We start from the raw sequence: 26,591 nt of genomic DNA on the forward strand, positions 1-26,591 counted from the left end.
AAGAGAGAGAGAAACATCGATCCCATATGTGCACCAACCAGGGACTGAACCTGCAATCTAGGTATGTGCCCTGACTGTGAATCGAACCCGCCACCCTTCAGGTATGGAAGGATGCTCACAGGTGAGGAAGGGCTCAAAGGTTACTTTTTTAAAGGTACAGTTCACAACTACTATACATATATATATTTAAAACAAAGACTCAGAGATAAGAAACAAGCATAGGAGGACATACACAATCTAATTGGTGGTCATATCTCTTTAAGATATGTATTTGGTGTTATATAGTAAATTGTCTGTAAAGTCTAATTTTGTTTTTAAAGAGCCACCTATACTGCAGGATTTTACGCAGAGTATGCACTATGGAAAACTCCCCGAAATATCTATAAATATCATTAATATTTAAATGCACAAATTTCTTCCATGTTATAGCTGACATCTTCTCTGGGGAAAGTTTTATTCCTTTTTTTCCTTTAGCTTCCTTCCTTCTTTCTTGTTTTTCCTCTCTTTTCCTATTTCTTCTCTTTCCTACGTGCTTTGCTATTGTTTTTATCCCTTTTTTTTATGAAGGGAAGGGAAATGGAAAGATGCTAACATTTATTGAGTCCTACTTTGATGACAAGTGTTTTCCAGGAGTTGTTTAGCAATCACAGGGATCCCTTCCCTCGGCTTCATCTGAAAAATCCCGCCATGCTCCCAGTGAACTCGTGCTTAACCAAGATGGATTTTTTAAAGTAACAACGGCAATGTATGAAGTGCCATGTTTTGAGAAGTCCAAGTCCTCTGGATGGCTTAATATAGTTACATCTAAAAAGCTGCCCCACCTCTGTGACTTGCAGAGCATACATTTGTTTTTGATATAAAGTGCACACACGTGCACAAGCATACACACACACACACAAATACATGCCCTTTCTTTTCATTCTGTAATTTGTATGCCCAGTTTTATTGGTTGTGCGCTCTGTTTCTCTCCTTACAGGACTTAATTAGCCTCTGGAATAAGATGCGCCTAATGAAGCAGCCTGGACAAGCAGCCTCTCCATCCTCTGCATCCCATTCTCTGACCTTCCCCTGCCTCTTCCTGCCCTCACCCACTGTCCAACTCCGCTCCCCTGGCTGCAGGTCTCAACCCTCCATCTCGCTGGGGCCAGGAGCGGAGGCAGGAAACCCCGGACTGAGGAAGGGAGGAGGGGGCCCGTAATTGCTCAGTGTTTTCCCAGTTGCTTGAATGAAAACAGGTTGGATTTATTTAAAGAATTATGTGGAATCTTGGGAAATGAATAGTGTCCCTTATCTGCGCCCGTTTTAACCTGGACGTGCGTGGCCCATGCTCCCTGCACACCTTCCCAGGCAGCCCTGTGCCCTTGCAACCCCCCGGGATCCGGCCTCACCTCGCAAATGCGCTCTTCCTAAGGAGTTTGGTGTTCTTTCCCAGATTCCTTTCGCTCTTCCCCAGGTTCTTCCTACCAGGCGATCCCTTCCTCTTGCTTCATCATACTTTCTCCCTAGAAAGAACGAGAAGTTTAACCTTCAAATACGCTTTGCCCAAATAAACTTTACAGTGCAAATTGTTTCACTTTTTACCAAAATGGTAAAAAGAGGAGGAGGAGGAAGAGATGCACGTGGGGAAATTCATTTCTCCCGGGCGGGTGCAGGCCCTCGCGCTCCACAGGTGCTCTCCCTTGACCTTCTGTGGATAATAACTCGCACCTGCTGAGCTACTGGTTCACAAAAATCAAAGAAACGGACTATCTTATCCTGATAAGATAGGAAACTGAGGCGCAGAAAGGTTAAGAGGAGTGCAGACTGTAACTGACTGAAAATCCATCTCTCCCCAGCCAGACTCCCGCTGGTGCCCAGAGGGCTCGGGATGGCTGCCCCCCAACCCCCACCCCCGCCCCTTAATGCAGCCGCCAGTGCGCATGCTCGGCGCTCGGAGAGCCGCGTGTCCAGGTGGAAATCGTGGCCGCAGTCGTCTCCCTGCTTATATAGAACCTGCTCTCGCTGCTTTTGCGTGGAGCAACTCATTTCAGGGATGTGGCGGCTGAGGCGGAGGTCCCATCACTGAGGCGTTTTGTGCAAACTGTCCTCGATGGAGCAGGTGTCCTCTCTTTTCCAGGACATTGAAAGGTGAGGTGAGGAATCTCCAAGGAAGACACAGCACGAAACATGTCCTAAATGTGCCTAGAAGCGCAGTCCTTGCTCTGCCTGACACTGGGAGATGCGCATCTTGGCGACCTGGTTGTAGCGGTTTTTCCATGGTGTGCATATGAATTAGTGAAAGGCTTTTTCTTTTTCTTTTTCCTAATTCTAGACAGAACAGCTCCTCTGGGACTCGGTGCGGCAGAGAATGCCTGTAAAGTGACGACAGGCCTGAGAGGTTCCGGGGAGGCGATGCACTTGGGTAAGTGATTTAACCTCTCCCAGCCTCGGGTTTCTAATCTGCAAAATGGGTCTGATATCTGCCTGGCGGTGTTACAGGATCAGAGAGGAAGCTAGTGCTTGGTACAGCGGCCGTGCGTGGTCAGTGGCGGCTGTTATGTATTATCCCGTTACCTCTTATGAGAAGTAGTCTCATCTCGGGCACATTTTTAACAGCAGTGTAGCCTGTGTCTTCCTCTGTTAAGCTAGAATAAATATTCTTCTTCCTATAAAGCCTAGCCCAGTGGCAGACACTCAATGGCTTCTCAATATGTGACGTAAAGGTATCCTCCCGGGGCCCTGCCCTCCCACTGGGAGCGCCCTCAACCCACCGGCCGCGGCGCTGGAGAAAACGCACACATTCCAAGGGCAAGAAAAGCTCACACTTTGTGAACCTTCTTTTCCCTTTTATTTGAGCTAATTGCTTTCTCCTGGGTTTGCTACGCTTATCCATCTAGTCTCACGCAGGCCGGTGAGGAGCTGGTGGTTGAATTTCCATTTTTAGAGTTTAGAGCACACAGCACACTGTGATTGAAGAACCTTCCTGACGTTACTCAGAAACTAATGCACAGCAACTAATGTACTCGCGGAGCCCCTACTGCACTCCCACGGCCTGAAGTCTGTGTCCTCTCGCAGGTGCTAATTATAGCTGCCCTGATGCTGGGGCGGGCAGCTCCCTGTAATTCTATTCAGTACAGAGTACCTGTCAGCGCTCAACCGAATCAAATAGTTATTCTTTCCTCCTTTTCCTTTTCCTCCCCTTTCCCCAGCCCCAAAGCACAGGACTGTGGGTTAGGGAAAACGATGAGCCCACTTTTGCTTGTATAAGTTCCAGCTGGGCCTTGGCACAGGGGGTCAGCTCCCTGAGGCAGAGCTGGTGGAAACTGGACTGTTGACAGCTTCTTCGTGACACTTTGTTTCTGGGCCTTTCCATGCAGGGTCACAAAAAAGCAAATGTCCGAACAGGTTTTCTTTCTAAACTTCCTGTAGAACATCTGGGTTGTATAGACACCTATACCGTGAAGTGGTAAATTTTTATCTGGCAGCTTTGCCATCCAGGGCAGACATTATGCCCATACCAACCTTATTTTTTTTTCAGGATCTGAAATAAAACTATGTGCAAAATTCATCGAAGGTTTTACCCATCACATAGCAAAGACAATGTAGTTATGTAATTTTTATTTAAAAAAAACACAAAACTGTTCTTTTTAGCTCCAAAGTACAGTGGGGCCTTGACTTACGAGTTTAATTCCTTCTGAAACCAAGCTTGTTAAGGAGCTCGTTATCTCAGATTACTCTATCAACTCAAGGCAAAAAATCTGCGGAGAGACAGCTGGTATCTCAAAAAACTTGTTAGTTGGGACACTCGTAAGTCAAGGCCCTATAAAGTCAAAGTTCCCAGGTTCCTTTTATTCGGGTGCAGAAATGGAGTTACTGTGAACGGAGTAGTGGGAAAGCTATCTTATTACAAGCCATTTCCATGTGACCTTTGCTGTATTTGAGGACTGTTTATGAAGTTGACACCTAGACATTTTATGTGCAGCTGGTGCCCTCTAGTGATGGGGGAAGTCTCTAGCTAGCCATGTATTGTTCCATTTTAAAGCTAAAGAACTCCACTCTTTCTGGTTTATCCTATGGCAGATTTACAAGGAGAAAAGAGAACACAGAGAAGCTGAAGGGAAGAAGGTGCCTTGGGTTCCTTTGTAAATCATAAGGCAAGTCCCAGCAGACATCGTTGGGCTTATAAAATAAGGGTTTTAAATGTCTAGGAGGTTTCACGTTTCTCCCATAAATGAGGACATTTGTCTGCCAGGTATCTCTGGGAAACCTCCCTTGTGTGGGAACTGAGTTTTCTGGTCTGCCTCAGATAATTCAGATATGCTCCAAAAAATGGCACGATTCCTCTTGGCCCAGAGAGACACTGGAATAATGAGGCAGAACACAACCGTTTCACAGTCTCTAGAATAGGGCCCTCTTGTGAGCTGAAACTCCTTCAAGCCAGCAGATCTCCACCTAAGACTCCTATACACACACCCAGTGTCCAAAACCTTTCTTCCGATCAAAATGGCTCCTTGGCCTGCAGGACCATCTTTGCTGAGGTGGCATCATCACTTAGCTATGGGACGTCTTCCATTCATCTGCTGCCTTAACCCCGCCTTGATCCTTTCCCATTGAGAATGTCTTTATATCTTCCAAGTTGGGTTCACTCTCCCCTGCTAATTCATCTTTCACGCTGTTACAAGCTGTTTCTCTAAAAAGCACTTTATGATCTGGTGATCTTATGGAAAACGATAATAACATGAAGTGACCCCAGCCCACTTCTTCAGCCTCTCCTCCTGTTCCCCACACTCTCGTCTTCCTGTCTCACCTGTGCTTTGTCCTCTGTGTGGAAGGTTGCAGAGCCCTGGCCATCCTTCCTCACTTGCAAATGCCGTCTTTTCTAGGAAGCATTCCCAGCATCCTAATGGCTCCCACCCATGGTCCCACACCATCTGCTTCAGCAGCAAGGCTGGTCAGAGGAGTCTTGCTAACATTTGCTTATGCATTGTCTCCACTTTGACCTCCACCAGAGCAAAACTCCAGGCTTATTCTTTTTTTTAATTTAAAAATTATTTTCTGTATTAATGCTATACACAAAAATACTATGCACAAAAATTTGCTAAAACTAGAGCAGTATAACTGAACATGTTTTAAAATTCATATTGAGATATTGACCTGCAACATTCGTTTCCAGTGTACAACAGAATGATAGTTGTATAGATTGCAAAATAATCTCCACAATAAGTCTAGTTAACATTCATCACTATATGTAGTTGTTGTTGTTTTTCTTGTGGTGAGAACTTTAAGATCTACCCTTTTAGCTTCTTTCACATATATGATACAGGATCATGAACCACAGTCACCATGCTGCACATTACAGCTCCGTGACTTATTTTATAGCTGGAAGTTTATACCTTTTGATCACCTTCACTCATTTCACTCACCCCCATTTCCTGCCTCTGGCAACCACCAATCCGTTCTCTGTATCTGTGAGCTCTGTTTTTAAGGTTTGTTTCTTTTTTAAGATTCCACATATAAGTGAGATCATATGTTATTTGTCTTTCTCTGACTTGTTTCACTGAGCATAATCGGGCTCATTCTTCTCATGTGTCCCAAAGTTGCCTGGCCTGTAGCAGTCAGTACACATACACAGAAAGAAAAGGAAAGAAAAAGAAAGGGTTTTGTACAATTTCGAAAGACAGCTTCATTTTATCTATAGCTCTGCAGTCAAAATAAAAAGACCATGCATCTCAGCATCTGGTGGGACACGGTTTGAGTCTTCCTGCCACCTCTCACAAGCTGTGTGCCCTTAGACAAGTAATTAACCTTTCTGAGCCCGCCTTTCACTGTAAGATGGGGATGATAGTACCTCCTATGCAAAGTGAACACTGAGTTAGGGAGTGTATGTAATGTGCCTAGGAGAACTCAGCAGGGAGATTTTTCTATATCCATCGGACAAGTAATGTACATATGGATGTGATTGAGAGGATTTGATCTTCCTGGAGCAGCAGTGGAAACTCAGAAAATCTAGTTAATGGTCTCTCTGATCTCATGCTGAATATATCTGTACTTTCCACCCTGACTCCATGTACATTTTCACTTGCATTTGGCATAGAATGATGATTTTTTTAAAAACAAATGGAAGCTTATTCAAGGGGCAATTATTACTTCATGGAAATGTTCGTCTACCATTCCTTAGTTTCATACTAAGAAGCAGGGGGAGGTGTGTTTTTACTACTAGGCAATTTCATCATTTTTTCCCCCTCTCACCTTCTGTATATCCCTGGGGCCAACTCAGCTGAAAAAATAATAAAATCATATACTCAGACCTCTACTTCATCATCTTGTCTCAGAAACTCCCGCTGGCAACACACATTTCACATTCCCAAAGTGGGGTGTTCTGAAAGAGACAGACTCCAGTTCCCCCTAATTTACTGCCCTCCTCACAGCACCAGATTCATAAACCATCGCCTGGGTGGCTGGCTGCCTCACTGTCTTCAGGCTGAGCACAGGGGGTTCAGGAAAGAGACATTACTTGCCAAGGCCCTGCTGACAAGAATACTTGCCCACACCCTCTGAAAGCATTTAACATAGGCAAAGAAGCAGGGGAAAAAGACCCGGCTTGCCAACAAACCATTACGCAAATCTAAAAACGGGGTATTAAGTTTTGCCCTGTAAGTGTTCTTTCCATGACAAGCTCTGCTAATTGGTGCTTCAGCTTTAAACCTTCAGTTTTTATGTTGCAGAAGAGACTTAAGAATCTAATTAGTTATGTTTGTTAGAAACGTTGGGAACTTTATTCCACCCGCTGTTTTCTTGTGAAATAAAGTAGTGATAAGGATTAAAGTTAGGGGAAGACTTTTAAGCTATTACATCAGGTCCTAATATATGACAGTGTTGGGATTTATCCTGGACATACCAGCTCTGCAAAGGCAGAAGGGAATTCATCTTTATACTCTTTGGGGAAAAGACTGGATGAAACAACCCAGTAATAGGAAGATAAAAGAGAATAATAGGTCATCTAAGCAGTGACAGACACAGTCAGCTGCCGCTGCACTGGGTGCTGGGTGGGTTAGCTCATGTGAACGCTGTAAGAACTGTTTCTCGCCCTGGCCCATGTTTCTCAGTGGTTAGAATGTCGGTCCAGCACCAAAGTCTTGGGTTTGATTCCCGGTCAAGGGCACAAACCTGGGTTGCAGGTTTGATCCCAGCCCCAGTCAGGGCACATGGGAGGCAACCAATCAATCTCTCTCTCTCTCTCTCTCTCTCTCTCTCTCTCTCTCTCTCTCTCTCTCCCCCTCCCTCCCTCTCCCTCCCTCCCCCCTCCCTGTCTCCACCCCTCTACCCCCAACCCATCTCCCCCTTCCACTCTCTCTTAAAAATCCATGGAAAAAATATCCTTGGGTGAGGATTAACCAAAAAAAAAAAAAAAAAGAACTGTTTCTCAGTTTGTTACATAGCATTGTGGGTCTCATGGGCGCAAGCCCTGTTGGCTTTCAAAGCCATAAGTTTGGGGAGCTCTTCTCTCATCATGGGTCTTAAAAGTTGGGGTGCCAGCTATAAGGTTCCAATTTTTCATTTCTCAGGGAGAAGCTTGAGGTTGTGAATTCTCTCCCAATTTTGGGTCATGGCACAGGGGATGAGATTAAATGTGAGATTGTCTCAGCCTCTCCTACCAGCCTCAATGTGGGGTTTTGTGGGGTTTTCATTTGCCCATTTATAGGTGTCATTTAGCTAGCTTTTGCTTTGTCTCCCAGGGGAAATTGCTCCAATGTAGCTGTACTTTAGTGTGTCTCTGAGAGGTCAGTTCAGGATCTATGTCAACATCTTTTCTTTTTCCAAGTTTTATTTTATTGTTTATAGTAGTACATATGTCTCCCTTTTCCCCCATTGACCTCCCCCCCGGCCATCCTCACGCCCTGACACATGCCCTCACCCCCCTAGTGTCTGTGTCCATTGGTTATGCTTATATGCATGCATACAAGTCCTTTGGTTGATGTCTTACCCCCACCTCCCACCCCTCCCCTGCCTTCCCACTGAAGTTTGACAGTCTGAACTAGAACATTTTTTTCAATTATAGTTGACATATAATATTGTATTAGTTTCAGGTATACAACATACTGATTGGACATTGATATAACTCATGAAGTGATCACCCAGATAAGCCTAGCACCACTGGTACCATACATAGTTATTGCAGTATTACTGACTGTATTCCCTCTGTTGCGTTTTACATCCCTATGTCTGTTTTTATAACTGGAAATTTGTACTTCTTAATTCCTTCAACTTTTTGCCCAGCCCCCAATGCCCCTCCCATATGGAAGCCATCAGTTTGTTCTTTTTATCAATGAGTGTGTTTATGTTTTGCTTGTTTTTTTTTTTCTTTTTCGGATTCCACGTATAAGTGAAATCATATGGTATTTATTTTTCTCTGTCTGACTTTTTTCATTTAGCATAATACCCTCTAGGTTCATCTATGTTGTTGCAAATGTCAAGATTTCATTCTTTTGTATGGCTGATATTTCATTGGATATATGTACCACTTTATCCGTTCATCTAGTGAGGGACACTTAAGTTGCTTCCATATATTGGCTATTGCAAATAAGGCTGCAGTGACCATAGGGATGTATATATCTTGTGGAATTAGTATTTTGGATTTCTGTAGATAAAAACCCAGAAGTGGAATTTCTAGGTATATGGTAGTTATATTTTTAATTTTGGGGGAAACCTTACTTACTGTTTTCAATAGTGGCTGCACCAGTAGTGCACAAGGGTTCCCTTTTCTTCACATCCTTGACAACACTTGTTTGTTGTTGACTTATTGATGATAGTCATTTTGACAGATGTGAGGTAATATCTCATTGTGGTTTTAATTTACATTTCCCTGTTGATTAGTGATGTTGAGCATCTTTTCATCTGCCTGTTGGTCACCTCTTTGGAAAATGTCTGTTCTCTGGCCATTTTTTAATCATATTATTTGGTTTTTTGGTGTTAAGTTGATTGAGTTTCTTTTTTTAAATCTTTTTGTATGAGTGTCTTTTATATTTCTTATTTTGAACTCTTATCAAATGTATCACTGGTGAATATTTTCTCCCATTTAGTAAGTTATTTCCTTGGGTTGATAGTTTCCTTTGCTGTGCAGAAACTTTTTAGTTTGATGGAGTCCAATTTATAATTTTTCTTTTGCTTCCCTTGCTAGAGGAGACATCCAAAAAAAGTATTGCTAAGAGCAATGTCAAAGTTTATTGCCTATTTTCTTTTCTAGGATTTTTATAGTTTCAGGTATTACATTTAAATCTTTAATCCATTTTGAGTTTATTTTTCTATATAGTGTAAGAAAATGATCCAGTTTTATTCTTTTGCATGTCTGTCCAGTTTTTTTCAACACCATTTATTGAAGAGAATGTCTTTACCTCAATGTACATTCTTGCCTCCTTTGTCATAGATTAATTGACCATATAAGCATGGATTGCTTTTCTTTTCTTTTCTTTTCTGGGCTCTCTTTCTGTTCAGTTGACCTATATGTCTGCTCTCTATTCTGTTCCATTGATCTATGTGTCTGTTTTTATGCCAGTACCTTGCTGTTTTGATTACTGTAACCTTATACTATTGTTTGATATCAGGTAGCATAATGCCTCCATCTATATTGTTCTTTCTTAAGATGCCTTGACTCTTCAGGGTCTTTTGCGGTTTCATATTCTTTTTTGGATTATTCATTCCAGTCTTGTGAAAATGCCATTGATATTTTGATAGGGATTGCATTTCATCTGTAGATTGTTTTGAGTACTATGGGCATTTTAATGATGTTAATTCTTCCTATCCATGAGCATGGTATATCCTTCCATCTATTTGTACCTTCTTCAATTACTTTTTTCAGTGCCTTATAGTTTTCTGAGTATAGGTCATTTACCTACTTGGTTACATTTAATCTGAAGTAATTTATTATTTTTTGATGCAATTTAAAATTGGATTTTAAAAATTTTCTCTTTCTGATAGTTCATTACTGGTGTATGAAAATGCAACCAATTTCTGAATATTAATTTTGTATCTTGCTTTGCTGAATTCATTTATTAGGTGTAATTTTTTGGTGGGATCTTTAAGGTTCTCTGTATATTATCATGTCATCAGCAAATCATGACAGTTTTATTTCTTCCTTTCCAATTCATATGCCTTTTATTTCTTTTCTTGTATGATTGATGTGGCTAGGACTTCCAATACTATGTTGATTAAGTGATGAAAGTGGACATCCTTGTCTTGTTCCTGACATTAAAGAAGAGGTTTTCAGCTTTTCACCATTGAATATGATGTTAGCTGTGTGTTTGTCGTATATGGTCTTTATTATGTTGAGGTATGTTACCTCTATCCCCACTTTGCTGAGAGTTTTTATCATAAATGGATGTTAATATTGTCATTTGCTTTTTCTGCATCAATTTATATGAGTACATGATTTTTATCCTTCATCTTGTTCGTGTTGTGCCACATTAACTGATTTGTGGATATTAACCAACCTTGTATCCAGGGAATAAATCCCACTTGATCATGGTGTATGATCTTTTTAATGTATTACTTGATTCAGTTTGCTAATATTTTATTGAGGATTTTTGCATATTCATCAAGGACATCGGCCTGTAATTTTCTTTCTTATAGTGTCTTTTTCTGGTTTTGGTATCAGGGTAATTCTTGTAAAGTGAGTGGGAGCTTTCCTCTTACATTTTTTGGAATAGTTTGGGAAGGATAGATATTAATTTTCTTTGAATATTTGGTAACATTCACCTGTGAAGCTGTCTGGTCCAGGGCTTGTTGTTGGGAGTTGTTGTGTCTTTTTATTAATGACTCAATTTCAGTTATCAGTCTGTTCAGATTTTTTGTTGTTTTTTTTCCTGATCAAGGCTTGTAAGATGATATGTTTCCAGAAATATGTATTTCTTCCAGGTTGTCTAATTGGTTAGCATGTAATTATTCACAATATTTTCTTATAATCCTGTTTATTTCTGTGCTGTCTGTTGTCACTTCTCCTTTTACATTTCTGATTTTATTTTTTGGGGCCCTATCTTTTTTTTCTTGATTGGCTAAAGGTTTATCAGTTTTGTTTACCTTTTCAAAGATCCAGCTCTTGATTTCATTTATCTTTTGTATTGTTTTTTTTTAGACTCTATTTTATATATTTCCACTCTAACCTTTATTATTTTCTTCCTTCTACTCACCTTGGACTTTTTTTAGTTCATTTAGGTATAAGGTTGGACTGTTTATTTGAGATTTTTCTTATTACTTGGGGTAAGCTTACATTGTTACAAATTTTCCTCTTATTACTGTTTTGTCTGTGTCCTATAGATTGTAGATTATTCTATTTTCATTTGTTTCAAGGTATATTGATTTCTTCTTTGATCTCATTTTTAACCTACTAATTTTTTAGTAGCATATTATTTAGCTTCCATGTGTTTGTGTGTTTTTCAGTGTTCTTCTAAGCATAAACATCATCTTCCTACTTTTGCTTTTTACCCTTAGTACTAGCTTTGTTGTTGATTAATCCACTATTTTTACTAAGTGTTTGCCTTTATCACTTAGCATTTTTTCTTTCCTATATTTTCTTATTTATATTTTGGATCTTTTCTACTTAAAGAAGTCCCTTTAACATTTCTTGTAATACTGGTTTAGTGGTGATAAACTTCTTTAGCTTTTTCTTGTCTAGGAACTCTTTTATCTTTCCTTTGATTCTAAATGATAGTTTTGCTGGGCAGAGTAATCTTGGCTGTAGGTCTTTGCTTTTCATCACTTTGAATATTTCATGTCAATCTCTTCTGGCCTGCAAAGTTTCTGTTGAGAAATCAACTGACAGTTTTTTGGGAACTCGTTTGTACATAACTAACTGCTTTTCCCTCGTTACTTTTATTATTCTCTCCTTGTCTTTAACCTTTGGCAATTTAATTATGATGTGTCTGGGAGTGGGTCTCTTTGGGTTTTTCTTGTTTGGGACTGTCTGTGCTTCCTGACTTTGTATGCCTATTTCCTTTGCCAGATTAGGGAAGTTTTCAGTCATTGTTTCTTCAAATTGATTTTCTATCCCTTGTTCTCTCTATTTTCCTTCTGGTACCCCTATAAAGTGAATGTTGGCATGCTTGACAGTGTCCCAGATGTCCCTAAACTATCCTCATTTTAAAAATTCTTCTTTTTAAAAATTCTTCCAATTGGGTGTTTTCCTACCTTGTCTTCCAAATCACTATCTGCTGTTGATTCCTCTATAACAGCGGTTCTCAACCTGTGGATTGCGACCCCTTTGGCCGTCAAACGACCCTTTCACAGGGGTCGCCTAAAACCATCCTGCATATCAGATATTTACATTACAATTCATAACAGTAGCAACATTACAGTTATGAAGTAGCAACGAAAATAATTTTATGGTTGGGTCACAACATGAGGAACTGTATTTTAAGGGCCAAAAGGTTGAGAACCACTGCTCTATAATGTAGTCTTCATATCAGTTATTGCATTCTTCATTTCTGACTGGTTCATTTTATGGTTTCTTTCTTTTTTGCAGTTCCTACTGAGTTCATTTATTCTTCCCCTAAGTTCATTGAGCATCCTTGTAACCAGTGTTTTGAACACTCCATCTGGTAGATTGCTTGTCTCCATTTAGTTTAGTACTTCTCCTGGAGTTTTGTTCTGTTCTTTCATTTGAGAAATGTTTCATTGTCTCTTCATTATGGCTGCTTGTGTTTGTTTCTATATACAGGGTGTCCCCAAAAATGTATGTACAATTTGAATAATTATTTATTCCAATGGATTAAACCTGAAAAGAAAGAAACATTGCAATTAATAATTACTCAAGCATGTATACAGTTTTGGGGACACCCTATATTAGGTAGATCTGCTACATCTCCAAGTCTTGGCAGAGGGCAGAGTGCTCTTATGTAGTAGGTATCCCGTGGGGCCAGTAGCAGTGTCCCTGTTCACCTGATCCAAGTGCTCTAGGCGTGTACCTTGTGGAGGTTGTGTGTGCCCTCCTGTTGTAGTTAAGCTTTGATTTCAGGTGGCAAATAAGTGGGTGAGGTTAACCCTCAGGATGATTGGCTGTAAGGGCTGGTTGTGACTATAGCTGACATGCTGTTATGCAGGGGCTAACCCATGGGATGGGAGGAGTCTCTTTAGCAAGGTTCTCGTGCCAGCCAAGTCCACCCTTTGGGTGTTTTGTTTGGGGAACTGCTTGGGTGGTGCTCTGGTGTGACCTGAAGCAGGTGTTAGCATGGAGCCTCTGAGGAGGGGCTCTACTGCAGGCCAAGGTCAGCCAGCATTTACGTCTGGCTTTGGGCCATCTCGTTGGAGCTACAAAGTGATCTGTGGTTGGTTGCCACTCGTGCTGGGATTAGAGGTACTTGGGAGAGGCTACACTGTGAACCGAGGCCAGCTGCCAATAGTGCCAGGCTGGGGCCCCTTCAGTGGGCAGCATGATGTGAGCTGAGTCCAGCCATTACTTGTGCTGGACTTGTGGCCACTTAGTTGAAGCTACATTCCAAGCCAACACTGGCTGAAGCATATGCCGAGTTTGGGGCCAGCTGATGGGAGTTACAATGCAAGCTGAGACTGGTAGCCACTCATGCCAGGCTTGGGGCCACTTAGCCAGAGGTACAGGGCATGCTGAGGCCAGGTCGGGCCAGTTTAGGCTGTGTGCATTTTTGAGAGATTTTAGGAAAGTCCTCAGCATGGGCCAAGGCAAGCAAGCCACATGTATGGAAAAGCTGCTGGAAGTGGCTCAGGCTGTACATATGAGCTGGGTCAGGTGGCAGCTCAGGGAATCATGAGGGGTGGGGGTGGAGGGGCAAACAGTGTTAGCCAGGTTAATGCCCATACCTGCCAGCTGGTTTGGGGAATAAAGGGACAATAAAGGAAAAGTGGTGCCTGCCAGTGCTTTTGACCTTAGAGAGAGTTGCACTGACCCTTGCCCCTCCAGCCCTTGCCCTAATGAAGTCAATTCAATCCCTCCCTGTATCTCCCTGGTGCTTTTCAAGTGGCTGCCTCAATACTGGACCCAGAGCAAGTGAGGTTGTGCATGTCCCTGTGTGTGTAGTCCCTCAGGGGGAATGCTTGGGACTTCAGCATCCCTCTGTCTCACTCAGACACAGCTCCCACTGGTTTTCACAGCTAGAAGTTATGTGGACTCCCCCTCTCTCCTTGGGCGGGGGGAACCTCCATAGCTGTCCCTCCCAATTCTTACCACACTGGGTTGGGACCTGTCCGTTCCATGTTTCTGCCCCTCCTACCAGTTTCATCGTGGTTTCTCCTTTAAATCCTTAGTTATAGGAATTCTGTTCAGCTAGCCTTCAGGTGATTCTTAATAATGATTGTTCTATAATTTAGTTGTAATTCTAATGTGGTTGTGGGAGGAGGCAAGCAGAGCATTTACTCCCCCATCTTCACCAGAAGTCTGGAACCCCATTTTTAAAAATTAAGCTACAGTTGTCTTGTTTTATTAATGTATTAAGAATGAAACATGTTTTTAAATTGTATTAATGTTGTAGTTCAGGTTGTTACTGATTTTGTTAGATTTCAAAGTTACATAGGTTTTGAACAATCAGTTCTAACCCTATCTTTTTCCATAACTTCTGTTATTTCCAGCACATAATTATACAGAAATCAAAGGTCTTCAGGTCTATGTATATATATGGTGAATTGTAATAGGAATGCCTGTGTAATCAAAACCATCCTTGAAAAATCCCTTCAGAAGGACCATAGAGGCGATTGGCATGTCTCCTAGTAAGTCCAAAACAATTCCAGCATTAGGACAGATAATCTTAAGTAGGTGGCAGGTTTAACGGGTTACACTTTATGAAAAATTCTCATTTTTAAACATCAGAATCAGAATCGGTATGGATAGATATTCAAAATTAATAGTCTCATAGGAATATGTATCACTTCATGTATTTCTCATGACAGTCTTCTGCCTTTGGTATCACAACTTTTATTTTACTGATGAAGAAAATGAGGCTCAAATATATGGGAAAAAATGCTTAAAATTACTCTGCTGTCAACTGGTGAGCACAAGTTTCAAATTCAGAGTTTCTAACCTAGAGCTCTTCCATTCTTTAATAGCTCATGTCAGCTGTTTAATTCTCAGTAGTTCAATATTCAACTTTCAGTAGCTTCCTTTTAGAAGTTTAATAGCTGTCTTGGCCAGTATTGTCTTTTTATTAATTTAAACTTCTTCCTATGTCATTAAATAAGTGATTTACTAGCCTTTTAAAGTCAGGCTTACATTTGATATTTTTAAGTATTTTCAATGAGAAGAAATAAAATATCCATTAAACAGTCGTGCTGTCTGGTACAGAAAGAATTCGGCATATGGGGCTAGACTTGAGTTCTTTTATTTAAAAAAAAAATGCTGAATTTTAAATTTTTAAATTTGAGTGTTTATAATTGTACCAGACACTGAGTACATATAGCAACTATGGTGCTAATGCTCAAAGGGATTATGTTCTAGTGGTATAACATTTTTTAAAATATGTGAAACAGAAGTATTTTAACTTATTTTGCAGGGATGCAATAAGAATTTGGAACTATTCATCTAGTAAGGCCTAACACGCAGAAACCTTTTGGTTATTAGTAGTAGTTATTAAATTGATAAATAAATAATACTAATTAAACAGAACCACCTGGGGCAGGTGGATTTTGGAATAATGGGCAGTCACCACAACATGGTCATGAAGTTTAATCTGTACTCTAAAGAGTGGCTGCCCCAGAGCAAATGCCACCATCACCATCTACAATCAGAGCTACTAAAAGTAGCTTTTTCTCCCCAACTGACAAGTGAGAACCATAGAGGTGTGCAGGCTGAGGAGGTATGACCCGACTGTATACAAGACCTATTTTCTTTACAGCTCTACTTGTTCTGATACTTTATATTGTAAATGAAGTTACTTGGAATTTCACAGATTTCTACAAAGCATAGAAGCATAAAACAGACTGTTAAATCTCAGAGTGAAGGCAGGGGTGTTGGGTGGGTGGGAAGAGATTAACCAAAGAACTTGTATGAAGTAACCCATGGGCACAGACAATAGTGTGGTGAAGGTCTGGGGTGGGGGGCAGTTGTGGGCTAGAAAGGGTCAATGGGGAAAAAAATGAGACATCTGTAATACTTTAAACAATAAAGGTTAAAAAATAAAGGTGTTTTTTAATGTATATTTAAAGCAATCATGGCTGAAAACTTTCCCCACCTGGGGAAAGAAATGGAAATCCATGATACCCAAAGGACCCCAAATAGATTGATAATATGTCCCAGGTAGGAATATATCGGGACATATACCATTAAACTGTGAAATGTTAAGGGATAAGAAATTTTAAAAGCAGCAAGATTAAAGTTACAAGGGAATCTCCATGAGACTATCGATGTTTTCTACACAGAAATGTTTCAGGCCAGGATAGGATCAGATGATACATTCAAAATATTGAGAGAAAAACTCAACGAAGAATCTATACCCAGCAAAGCCGTTATTCAGAAATGAAGGACAGACTTTCCTGAACAAACAAACGCTGAGGGAGACCTGCCTTGTGAGAAATGCTAAAGAAGTTCTTTGAGTGAAAGTGAATGGATGCTAATTAACATTGCAAAAACAAAGTAGTCTGAAACTTACTGGTAATATAAATATATAGTAAAAATTAGATTCTGTAAATGGTAATGGTGGTGCATAATGCACTTACAACCCTAGTTTATAAAATGGGAGCTTCCTGTCAAGGTAGTGGAATAGGTAATTGCATCTTCCCACAACCACATCAAAATTACAACCAAATAACAGGACAACCATCATTCAGAATTACCTGAAATCCAGCTGAAGTCCTAAAACTAAGGAAATAAAGTAGTCAGAGACTAATAGGAGGGACATGTAATGGGCTGGTTCCACTCCCATGTGTGGTGGTTAAAATTGGAAGGGTTATCTCAGTTTCAGAAGACCCCCTGAGGAATGAGGGGTCCCAGGTCCCAAGTCCCCCCACACCCTCCAGACCTGGATTCCAGTGCTGGATAGAGAAGGCCCCATCGCTTCTGGTTGTGAAAATCAGCAGGGACTGTGGCTGAGTGAGACAGGGGCCTGCTGGGGTCCCAGGCATTCCTTTTAAAAGGCCCTTGCACAGACTAATTCAGATTCACTTGCTCTGCGTTTCAGTGCTGGGGCAGCAGCTGGAAAGGTGCCAGGGACGTACAGGGAGGAACTAAACTGTCTGGCATCAGAGCAAGCCCTGGAGGGGCAGCTTTCTCCCAGACTGAAGCACTGGCAGAGGCCATTGTTCCTTTGCTGAACCCTCCCCTCCCCTCCTCCCCCACCACAGAACTGGCGTATGGCACCATATCCGAGTCTCCATTAACCAGGCAACTGTTCGCACCGCCCTAGTGATTTCCTGAGACCTTGTCCCATCCAACTTGCAGGCCCACCCAAGCCATTTCCAGTGGCTGTTCAATACAAATGACCTGTCCTAAAATCTCTCAAAGGTTCACAAACCCTAAACAAGCAGCCTCTGGCCTCAGGGAGTCCTGTACCTCTTGCTAAGTGGCCCCAGGCACAGCACTAGTGGCAACCAGCTTCGGTTCACAGCTTGGCCTCCACAAGGAGCATCCATCTGCAGATTGCTTTGTAGCTCATCCTGGGGAGCCCCAAGAAGAGCAGTGGCTGATCTTGCCCTGTATCTCCCTGGAGTCTCCAGAGTCAGAGTCCTTGGAAACGATAGATGAATGGCTAAAATAGTTATATACACACTCAAGCCAGGGAGTCACTAACATTTTTATATATGATCAGTGACGTATTTATACTTAGCTTATTCATCAGAAGAATCTGGGTATATTTAAAGGTTTTGGTCTAAAGTAGTATAGACCAGAATGGTTATTTACTTTTTATATTCAGAATCAATTTTATCCTGTAGGTATCCCTATGAAAAATTTTAATGCATTTTATTAATTTGACCCTTGTACTATTGCTTAAGAATTGAGTATGTCCAATTTAAGATATTTAATTTTGTTGGTAGAGCTAAGGACTAAAACTAGACTAATTATTACACTAAAATTCTGTTAAAATGGCTTAAAATTACTACCTCCTCTGTTAAAATTACTACCTCCTCACTATCTTCGTTAATGTGTCCCATAGGACACAACATAGAAATTTTCTGATAACTGTTCTTCAAAGGAAATTGAGTTTGAATGCTGTCAGAAAACAGAGTAAATTTAAAGAAAAGTTTTACAATAATTTCTTTTTTTCATCTTAATTACATATTTTATATAAAAATATGAAAGATTTAAGTAATACTTGGGAAATTGGAAGAGGCAAGTATCATTAATGCCATAAACACTCTAAATGGTTTTACAGCCACATACTTACATGTATCTAATTTTCAAGTCTACTTGCCTGATAGAATGCACCCTGGTCTACTAAAAATAGTGCCATGTTACCCAAGGCCAGTTGCACACAAAAATGCTGTGAGAAATGGCGTGTTTTACCTGGCACTCGTTAGGTACTCTACTGCACCAGTTCGACATGTAAAACTAATTCTGCCAGGTGTTTTTGAAATACCCAAGGACACCAATATGATTGCAGAAAATAGCTTCCTGATGAATGTTACATGACTCCCAGATATCCCTTAGCTTTAGAGCTGATTCCATATGCATATGGTTAGGCCAAGTTATCCTATATAATAAAAGCCTAATATGTTAAGTGTCCAGTCACCCCATTGGCCATTCAACCAATCAAAGCGTAATATGCTAAGGCCGCTCAACCGCTTGCTATGATGTGCACTGACCACCAGGGGGCAGATGCTCTGATCGGTAGGTTAGCTTGCTACTGGGGTCCAGCCGATCCGGACTGAGCAAGACAGGTAGGACACGCCCTGGAGCCCTCCCGCGGCCCCTCCCCGACTGGCTAACCTCCTGCGTCCCTCCCTGGCCCCGATCCTGCACTGGTAGGGTCCCTTGGCCTGGCCTGCACCCTCTCACAATCCGGGTTGAGGGACCTCCCACCCCCGAGTGCATGAATTTCGTGCACCGGGCCTCTAGTACAATACATAATATTTACTATTTTACTTACTGCCTAAGATGTTTTGCAACTAATAGAGGTTGTAATTATCTGCAGGAGTTACATCCCAAGATCCCCAGTAGATGCCTGAAACCACAGAAAGGACCAAATCCTACATAAACTGTTTTTCACTATACATACATACATACATACTGTTTCACTTAATGAAAGCATTTATTTCTTCTCTTTGGTGTAGCCAAATTGCCAGCATCACCACTCTTGTGTTTGGGGGCCATTAAGTAAAACAAGGGTTACTTGAACACAAGCACTGAGATAGTGTGACAGTCAATTTGATGACTGAGATGGCTATAAAGTGACTAGTGTGGGGGCCGGGGGGGTGATTTTATATAGTGTGGAGACGCTGAACAAAGGAATAATTCATATCCCAGACGGGACAGGGCAGAACAGCACAGGATTTCATCACTTTACTCAGAATGACGTGCAATTCAAATCTTATGAATTGTTTACTTCTGGAATTTTCCATTTAATACTTTCAGACCACAGTTAACCTCTGGTAATTGAAACCATGGAAAGCAAAGCCGTGGATAAGGGGGAACTTCTGTTCTCTACACTGCCCAGTTCATTGCTATAAATATTTTCCTCTTTTTTTTTTTTTTTTTTTCTGAATGCCGCAGAATCTGTAGGATTTGTGTACTTACTGTTGTAAACATTTTTTCTTGATTGTGAAAAGTTAGTCAATCTTTACCAAGGAAAAAATAAAGTGAAGAATCTCTTCACTATAATATGAAAATAGGATATCTGTTTATTTTGCCACATCATGTTAAAAATTGTTACTGACATATACATATAGAAAACTACACAAATGACAAACGAATTAGCAAATCATCCCAACATGTAGATATCATACATTGCTCTGATCAACAAACAGGCCACCCACAAATCACCTGATAGGCCTCCTTGAAATCAGTCCTTGACCTTCTCCCCAATGGTAGCCTAAATTCTAACACCATAGAGTTTTGTCTGTTGTTAAATTTTATATAAATAGAACCATACAATATGTATTAGTTCCTGACTTTTTTTTTCCAACATTATACTTGTGAAACTCATTTGTGTTATTTATAGCAATGTATGTTCATTTATCTTGCAGTTGACTGCATATACCCCAATTTATTCACCTTTCTTCTGCCCCTGAACTATTGGGCTATTTCTAGTGGTTTGTTTGTTTGTTTGTTTTTACTTTAATTGAATAATGCAGCTGTGGACATTTCTTACAATTATCTTGGTACACATAGTATTTCGGTTGGAAATATACATAGGAGTGGAAATGCTGGGTCATAATGTATGCAACCTTTCAACTATAGTAGGTATTGCCAAAATGTGTTCCAAGTAATTGTAACAAGTTACCCCCCCCACTATATATATAGTTTTTACTTGCTCTACACATCCTTGCAAATACTTGATATTAAGTCTTTTTAATTTTATTGTGGTTTTAATGTGCTTTTCCCTGATATTAAAGATAATAAAGTTGAGCAACTTTTCTTGTATTTGCCATTTGGATATCTTCCTTTGAGAGGTACGAAGTCTCCGGCCTATTTTTCCATTGATCTTTCTCTATTTCTTAACTGCTTTTTAGAAGTTCTTTATATTCCCTAGGCAGTCCAGGTTGCAGATATCTCCCACTTGTCTCTTCATTCCCTGAATGCTATCTTTCAATGAAGAAAAGTTTAAATTGTAACACAAGACGGATGCTTATCCCTCTCTTCCTTTAGGGTTAGTCAAGGACAATGTGTGTCCTATTTTTAAATCTTTCCTTTACCCAAGCTCTTGAGGACAATCTATGTTGAAGTCTAAGTTTTATAATTGTTTAACTTTCACATTTTACATTAATAATCCTGGGGTCATTTTGTGTGTATGTGTGAATGGTGTGAAATAAGGGTTAAAAACACCCCTCTCCCCCCGCATCCTTGTCTCATTTATAAAAAGACCATCATTAGATTCGTTGACTTTGGGGAACTTTAACTGGATTGACATCCTTCTGCCACATGTACTTTCCTTTCCTTTTCTTTTAAAATTCTACATATATTTGCCCTAACCGGTTTGGCTCAGTGGATAGAGCATTGGCCTGCGGACTCAAAGGTCCCGGGTTTGATTCCAGCCAAGGGCATGTACCTTGGTTGCTGGCACATCCCCAGTGGGGAGTGTGCAGGAGGCAGCTGATCTGTTTCTCTCTCATCGATGTTTCTGGCTCTCTATCCCTCTCCCTTCCTCTCTGTAAAAAATCAATAAAATATATTAAAAAATAAAAATAAATATAAAAAATAAAATAAAATTCTACATATATTTAAAATACCATTATATATTAATTTTATTTATAGCATCAATATTCATTTCCATTTACATATGACTTATTCTTTTCTATTGTTCTCTATTTCTTTCTGTGTTTATGAGCTTCCTTCTGTGATTATTCTTCATCCTTACCTTGAAGAGACCCTTTTATAATGTCCTTTTTTATTATGGATCTCCTGGTGACAAGCATTCTTTTTTTTAAATGTCTTTATCTTACATTCATTTTTGAAGAATGCTTTCCATGGATATAGAATTCTAGTTTGACATTTCTTTCAGCGCTTTTAAGATAACATACCAATATCTTCTGGCTTCTATTGTTTATATTGATAAGCCAATTGGCAGTCTTATTGCTTCTTTTAAGGCAAGTGAAAACCCTTTTTTCTCTAGCTACAATTCAGATTTTCTCTTTGCCTTTGGATATTACAGTGGTAGTATGATATGTTTAGGATATGCTACTGCCAAATTCTGTATCCCCTTTACTGTGGGACTGTAATTTTAAAAGTAAGCATTTTTTAATAAAAGAACTCAAGTCTAGCCCCATATGTCAAATTCCTTCTGTACCACACAGCATGATTGTTTAATGGATATTTTATTTCTTCTCATTGAAAATATTTAAAAATATCAAATGTAAACCTGACTTTAGAAGGACATTTTTACTGTGTCCCATATGTTTCTTCCCCAGTACTTTGACTCTGAACTTTAGATGTTTTCCTTCAATTATCTGCTCCTTCACTAATTCTTTCCTCACCTGTGCCTACTCTACTAACCTCGCCTATTGACTTGAAAATTCTAGAACTGAAAAATAGAATTTCATTTAATTATTTTTGTAGTTTCCATTCTTTGCTAAAGTTCTCCATTTTGTCTTAATTTTTGGAAATATTGATTTATTTTAAAGATCATATTTGATAGTCCATCTTTTGAGGTCCTGTGGGCTAGTTTCTATTACCAGTTCTTTTTTCTTGGTTTCTGGGAAAAACTTCTTTTCCTATAATAGCTGGTTATTTTTTATTAAGGGCCAAACATCTATATATATAAAAGCCTAAGCAACAGTTATGATGGAAAGACTGGTTGCTATAATGCACACTGACCACCAGGGGGCAGAGACGCTCAACACAGGTGCTTCCCCCAGCCCACAGGCCCCGATGACCAATGGGGCCTGCCAACCAACCTCCCGGTCCCTCCCTCTGGTGGGAAGGCCCTGATCGCCCTGTCAGGGCCGGGCCCCAGGGCTGGGATGGGGAACTGGGTGTGGGTGGTGGCAGATGCAGCCCTTCCCAGGGGGGCCGAAGGCTGGCTCCCTCCTTGGGGCTGACAGCCAACCTCCTGGGTTCCTCCCCTCATCCCTCCCCCCGGCCAGGCCCCAGGCTGGGACAGGGAACCTGGGGTGCGTGGCAGTGGACACAGGCGGTGAGGGAAGGAGGATGGGAGGAGGCAGGGAACCTGATCAGCCCTGATTGCCAGCCAGGCCTAGGGACCCCACCCATACATGAATTTTGTGCACCAGGCCTATGCTTTAAATATACTTTCTGTCCCTTTCTCTTTCTTCTCCTTCTGGAATTTCCACAATGCAGGTATTGTTTCTTTTGACAGTTTCCCATTATTTCTATAGGCTTCTTTCTTTTTCTCTTTTTGGTCCTCTGACTGGATAATTCCAAATATCCTCTATTATAAGTTAGATTATTCCGCATTGTCAAGTCTGCTTTTGAAACTCGCTATTGAATTTTCAATTCAGTCACTGCATATTTCAACTCTAGGAATTATGTTTGGGTTTTTTCTTTTTTGAGTTTCTGTTACGTAGTTGAACTTTTGTTCATCATTGTTTTCCTAATTCATTTAGTTGTCTATGTTCTTGTAGTTCACTAAAGAAAATTATTCTGAAATTTCGTCTTCCAGTTCATGGATTTCCATTTCTTTAGGGTCAGTTACTGAAGCTCTATTAGTTTCCTTTGATGGTGTCATGTTACCTGATTGTTTGTGATTCTTAGTTCCTTACTTTTGGTATGCGTGCATTCGAGTAATTTCTTCTTCCAGACTTTAGAGGTTTGCTTTGGCAGAGATAGTTCTTCACCAGGAAGCTCTGTTGAGGGTTTCTGGGTGTGTCTACTGAGAGTGTTATCAGAGTCTATTTATGAGAGAGCCCACTCCTTGAGCTCTAAGCCAAGTGGGGCAGAGACGCCAGTCTGAAAACACTTAGATAAGACTACTGGATTGATTCTCTGCCCAAGTGAAGTGGTAGGATGTGTTCCACCAGTTGCCTAGGTTATCTGGTCAGGCTTACTAGACATTCGGGACTGGCTTCTATACTCAGTAGTAGAAGGGGCTATAAATTAGCCTCCATGCCCTGGTGGGGCAGTAGAATGGGGCCCAAAGCATGCACAGCTTGTTGACTGGGGACTTGATCAGGCAAGGATATGCATTACATTCCCTGGCCAGACAAGGCCATCAGTTTTGCTCTGCAAATGGGGAAAGCCACTGGCTATGGCTATGCTCTGTTCAAGTTCTACTGTAAGTAGGGCTGTTGGATGGACTTCACAGTTTCCCCTGTGCTCTGGTTAAGTTCCCTGGTTGGGTGGGCTGAAAACTGTATTCAGCAATGAGTGAGGTTACAAATTAGTTTCCCTGACCAGGCATTGAGAGAACCAACTCCAAAGCCAGAAAGACTCTGTTTATGGCCTGGACCCAAGCTGACGCATGCCTCGTTCCTGGCCAAACAGGTTTCCTGGCTTTGCTCTGCGCGGTCAGCTCTGCGTGCTGGACTCTCTGCTCAAGTGTTGATGGGCTACTTAGCCTTCCAGGTGTCCCGCCAGGCTTTCTGGTTGGACAGGCCTGGAAGCTTCACTGCATGGGGAGTGGGGATATTCTCAGCTCTCCTGAGGGGAGGGCCAGCTCCAAGCAGCCTCCTCCCAGGTTTTCCCAATCAGACCAGACTTTATGGTGAGAAGTGAATTATCTCCCCTGACTGGGAGGAGGGGATAACACCCCATACCCAGCACTGGCTTTGTTCTGTGCATAATCAACTGTGCATTCTGTACTCTGTTCAAGCATTGAACAGGTACTCTTGCCTGCTTTTCTGTTCAGATGGAGCCAGGAGTTACACTCAGCCGTGAGCTGGACTATGACTCAGCTCCCCTGCATAGATGAGAGCAGGTTAGGCTATTCATCTGGGGATCCAATTCAGGCATATCTGCACCCGGCCAAGTTCCTTGGTCAGACTGTGCCACCAGGTTGGTTTTGCAGATGAGCAAAGACACTGGTTTGGATAACTACTTAGGTGCTGCGGGTAGGAACTCAGTATGCCAAGATCCGAATGCTGGTGGTTGTAAGTCCATCCCCACTCCTCTGTTACAGGTTCCCAGTGGTTAAGTTTGCAGACTTCTCTCCAATCTCCAGGAAGCGAAACTGAAATGGGGGCTTCTAAGTGACTCCCAACTCTGAGAGACCTGGATGTCCACCCTGAGCTCTTTCCCACTGAAGGAAACTGTAGGTCCAGGGGGTCACTTCTTGGCATAGTACTCTTCTGGCCTGGGGAAGGGCAATGTGGTCAACATATAGTCCTTCCTCTTAGCCTTGAAAATCAGTCTGCCTTGGTTTTTGATGCAGGAAGGTGCTTCAGCCTCACCCCCATGTTCTAGGATTCTCTCAGTGGTGTCTTGTAATTGAATAGCTGTTAGCTCCTCCTGTGAGGGGGAACAATGTCAGGAACAACCTGTGCACCATCTTGGTGACATCATTCTCTTAAAATATCTTAGGACATGCAGAATGAGTCAGAAAGCGTATTCTAACAGTGGTTCTCAAAATATTTTAAAAGGTATTATTTTAAAAGTACCTTGTTTGAAGAGTAGTTTAACAATTAGAACATTTCTGGCTTTAATCCTAAAAATTATACTCAAAGGTAAACCTAGTTAGTTTATGGTTTCCCAAATTTGGGAGAATATTCAAATATCACAGATGTATTCTATTATTAGCAAAGTCAAAAACACCACTTTTAAAAACAAAAAAAATAGGGGATAAAAATAAGTTTTCCTTAAAAAAATCCTATATACTAAAAGGCTAATATGCAAATCTACCTAACAGTGGAACGACCGGTCGCTATGACATGCACTGACCACCAGGGGGCAGACGCTCAATGCAGGAGCTACCTTCTGGCGGTCAGTGCGCTCCCACAGGGGGAGCGCTGCTCAGCCAGAAGCCAGGCGAGTGCAGCAGCAGTGGCAGGAGCCTACCCCCCCTCAGCGGCAGCACTAAGGATGTCTGACATGGGGAGCGGGCTTAAGCCGTCAGTTGGATATCCCCTGAGGGCTCCCAGACTGCTAGAGGGCACAGGCTGGGTGGGCTGAGGGACCTCCCCCCGGAGTGCATGATTTTCGTGCACCAGGCCTAATTACAAAATTAAAAGTATACTAGAGCTAAGTCTTCCTGCTATTATGTGATTAAGTTGAATTCAACAGTCATAAGATTAACAATGCACCCCTAACTTCCTAAAGCAAATACTTAGGATGTTTTAGAAGAGAATGGTTTAGGGTAGCGATTTTCAACCCTTTTCATCTTACATATATACTACTACATTACTAAAATTCTGCGGCACACCAAAAAATGTTGTATTTTTGCTGATCTGGCTACAAAAATAGGTATAATTTTGATTGTTGTGTGTTTATTTGACAATCCACGGGAAAAGATCAGTGTCCCTGAATAGTCAGGTAATGCAAGTTTTTAAAATTCTTGTGCCAAATCACTGGTATAGAGTAAATCACACACCACTGGACTTATATCTCTATAATTCAGTTGTTGTGATGATACTGGATAAGAAACTTAATGTTTCAGTTATCTAACCTATAAAAATAAGTTCCTACTCCAATGAGTAACCAACAAAGGAACTTATAAGTTCCTCTTTCCTTTCTTACTGCTTTAAATTCTTGATAATTTAAAAGACCTCCTTCATATGGCCTTGCCAATTTTGTCTTTCCAAAACTTTTTTCTTCTCTAGTTAATACTGAAAAGATGTAACTATAAAAGGGCCTTTCCTGGGCCTTCAACTGGTGTTTTCTAGTCTGTTGACAGCAATATTGTTTTGTTGGCAAACAAACAAAACCCCCAAATCAATATTTCAGTGTCTTTTACAATACCTCTTCCTGTGCCAAACCAAAACAATAATCTCTCCTTCTAGGCTCCAAATGACAAATACAGTAACAACTAAAACTTTTTTTTTCCCTTTAAAGATGACACCTATGAAGTGAAGGTCAAGGATAAATTAAATGCAGGTCTCTTCATGAACACAGGCCTATT

The 26,591-nt window shown here is 41.1% G+C and overlaps 1 long non-coding RNA gene across 1 annotated transcript in view; it reads left to right on the forward strand.

Annotated features, from left to right (window-relative positions):
• The first annotated feature begins 2,046 nt into the window (after positions 1-2,046).
• Positions 2,047-26,591, forward strand: part of LOC132233301 (uncharacterized) — a 30,967-nt gene continuing 6,422 nt past the window's right edge. Inside the window, exons 1-2 of the long non-coding RNA XR_009452580.1 lie at positions 2,047-2,127; positions 2,312-2,401. This is a non-coding gene — a long non-coding RNA (uncharacterized LOC132233301). The remainder of the gene's footprint in view (positions 2,128-2,311; positions 2,402-26,591) is intronic.

Source organism: Myotis daubentonii, chromosome 4, assembly GCF_963259705.1.
Source record: "Myotis daubentonii chromosome 4, mMyoDau2.1, whole genome shotgun sequence".
In the NCBI taxonomy this organism is placed as follows: Eukaryota; Metazoa; Chordata; class Mammalia; order Chiroptera; family Vespertilionidae; genus Myotis; species Myotis daubentonii.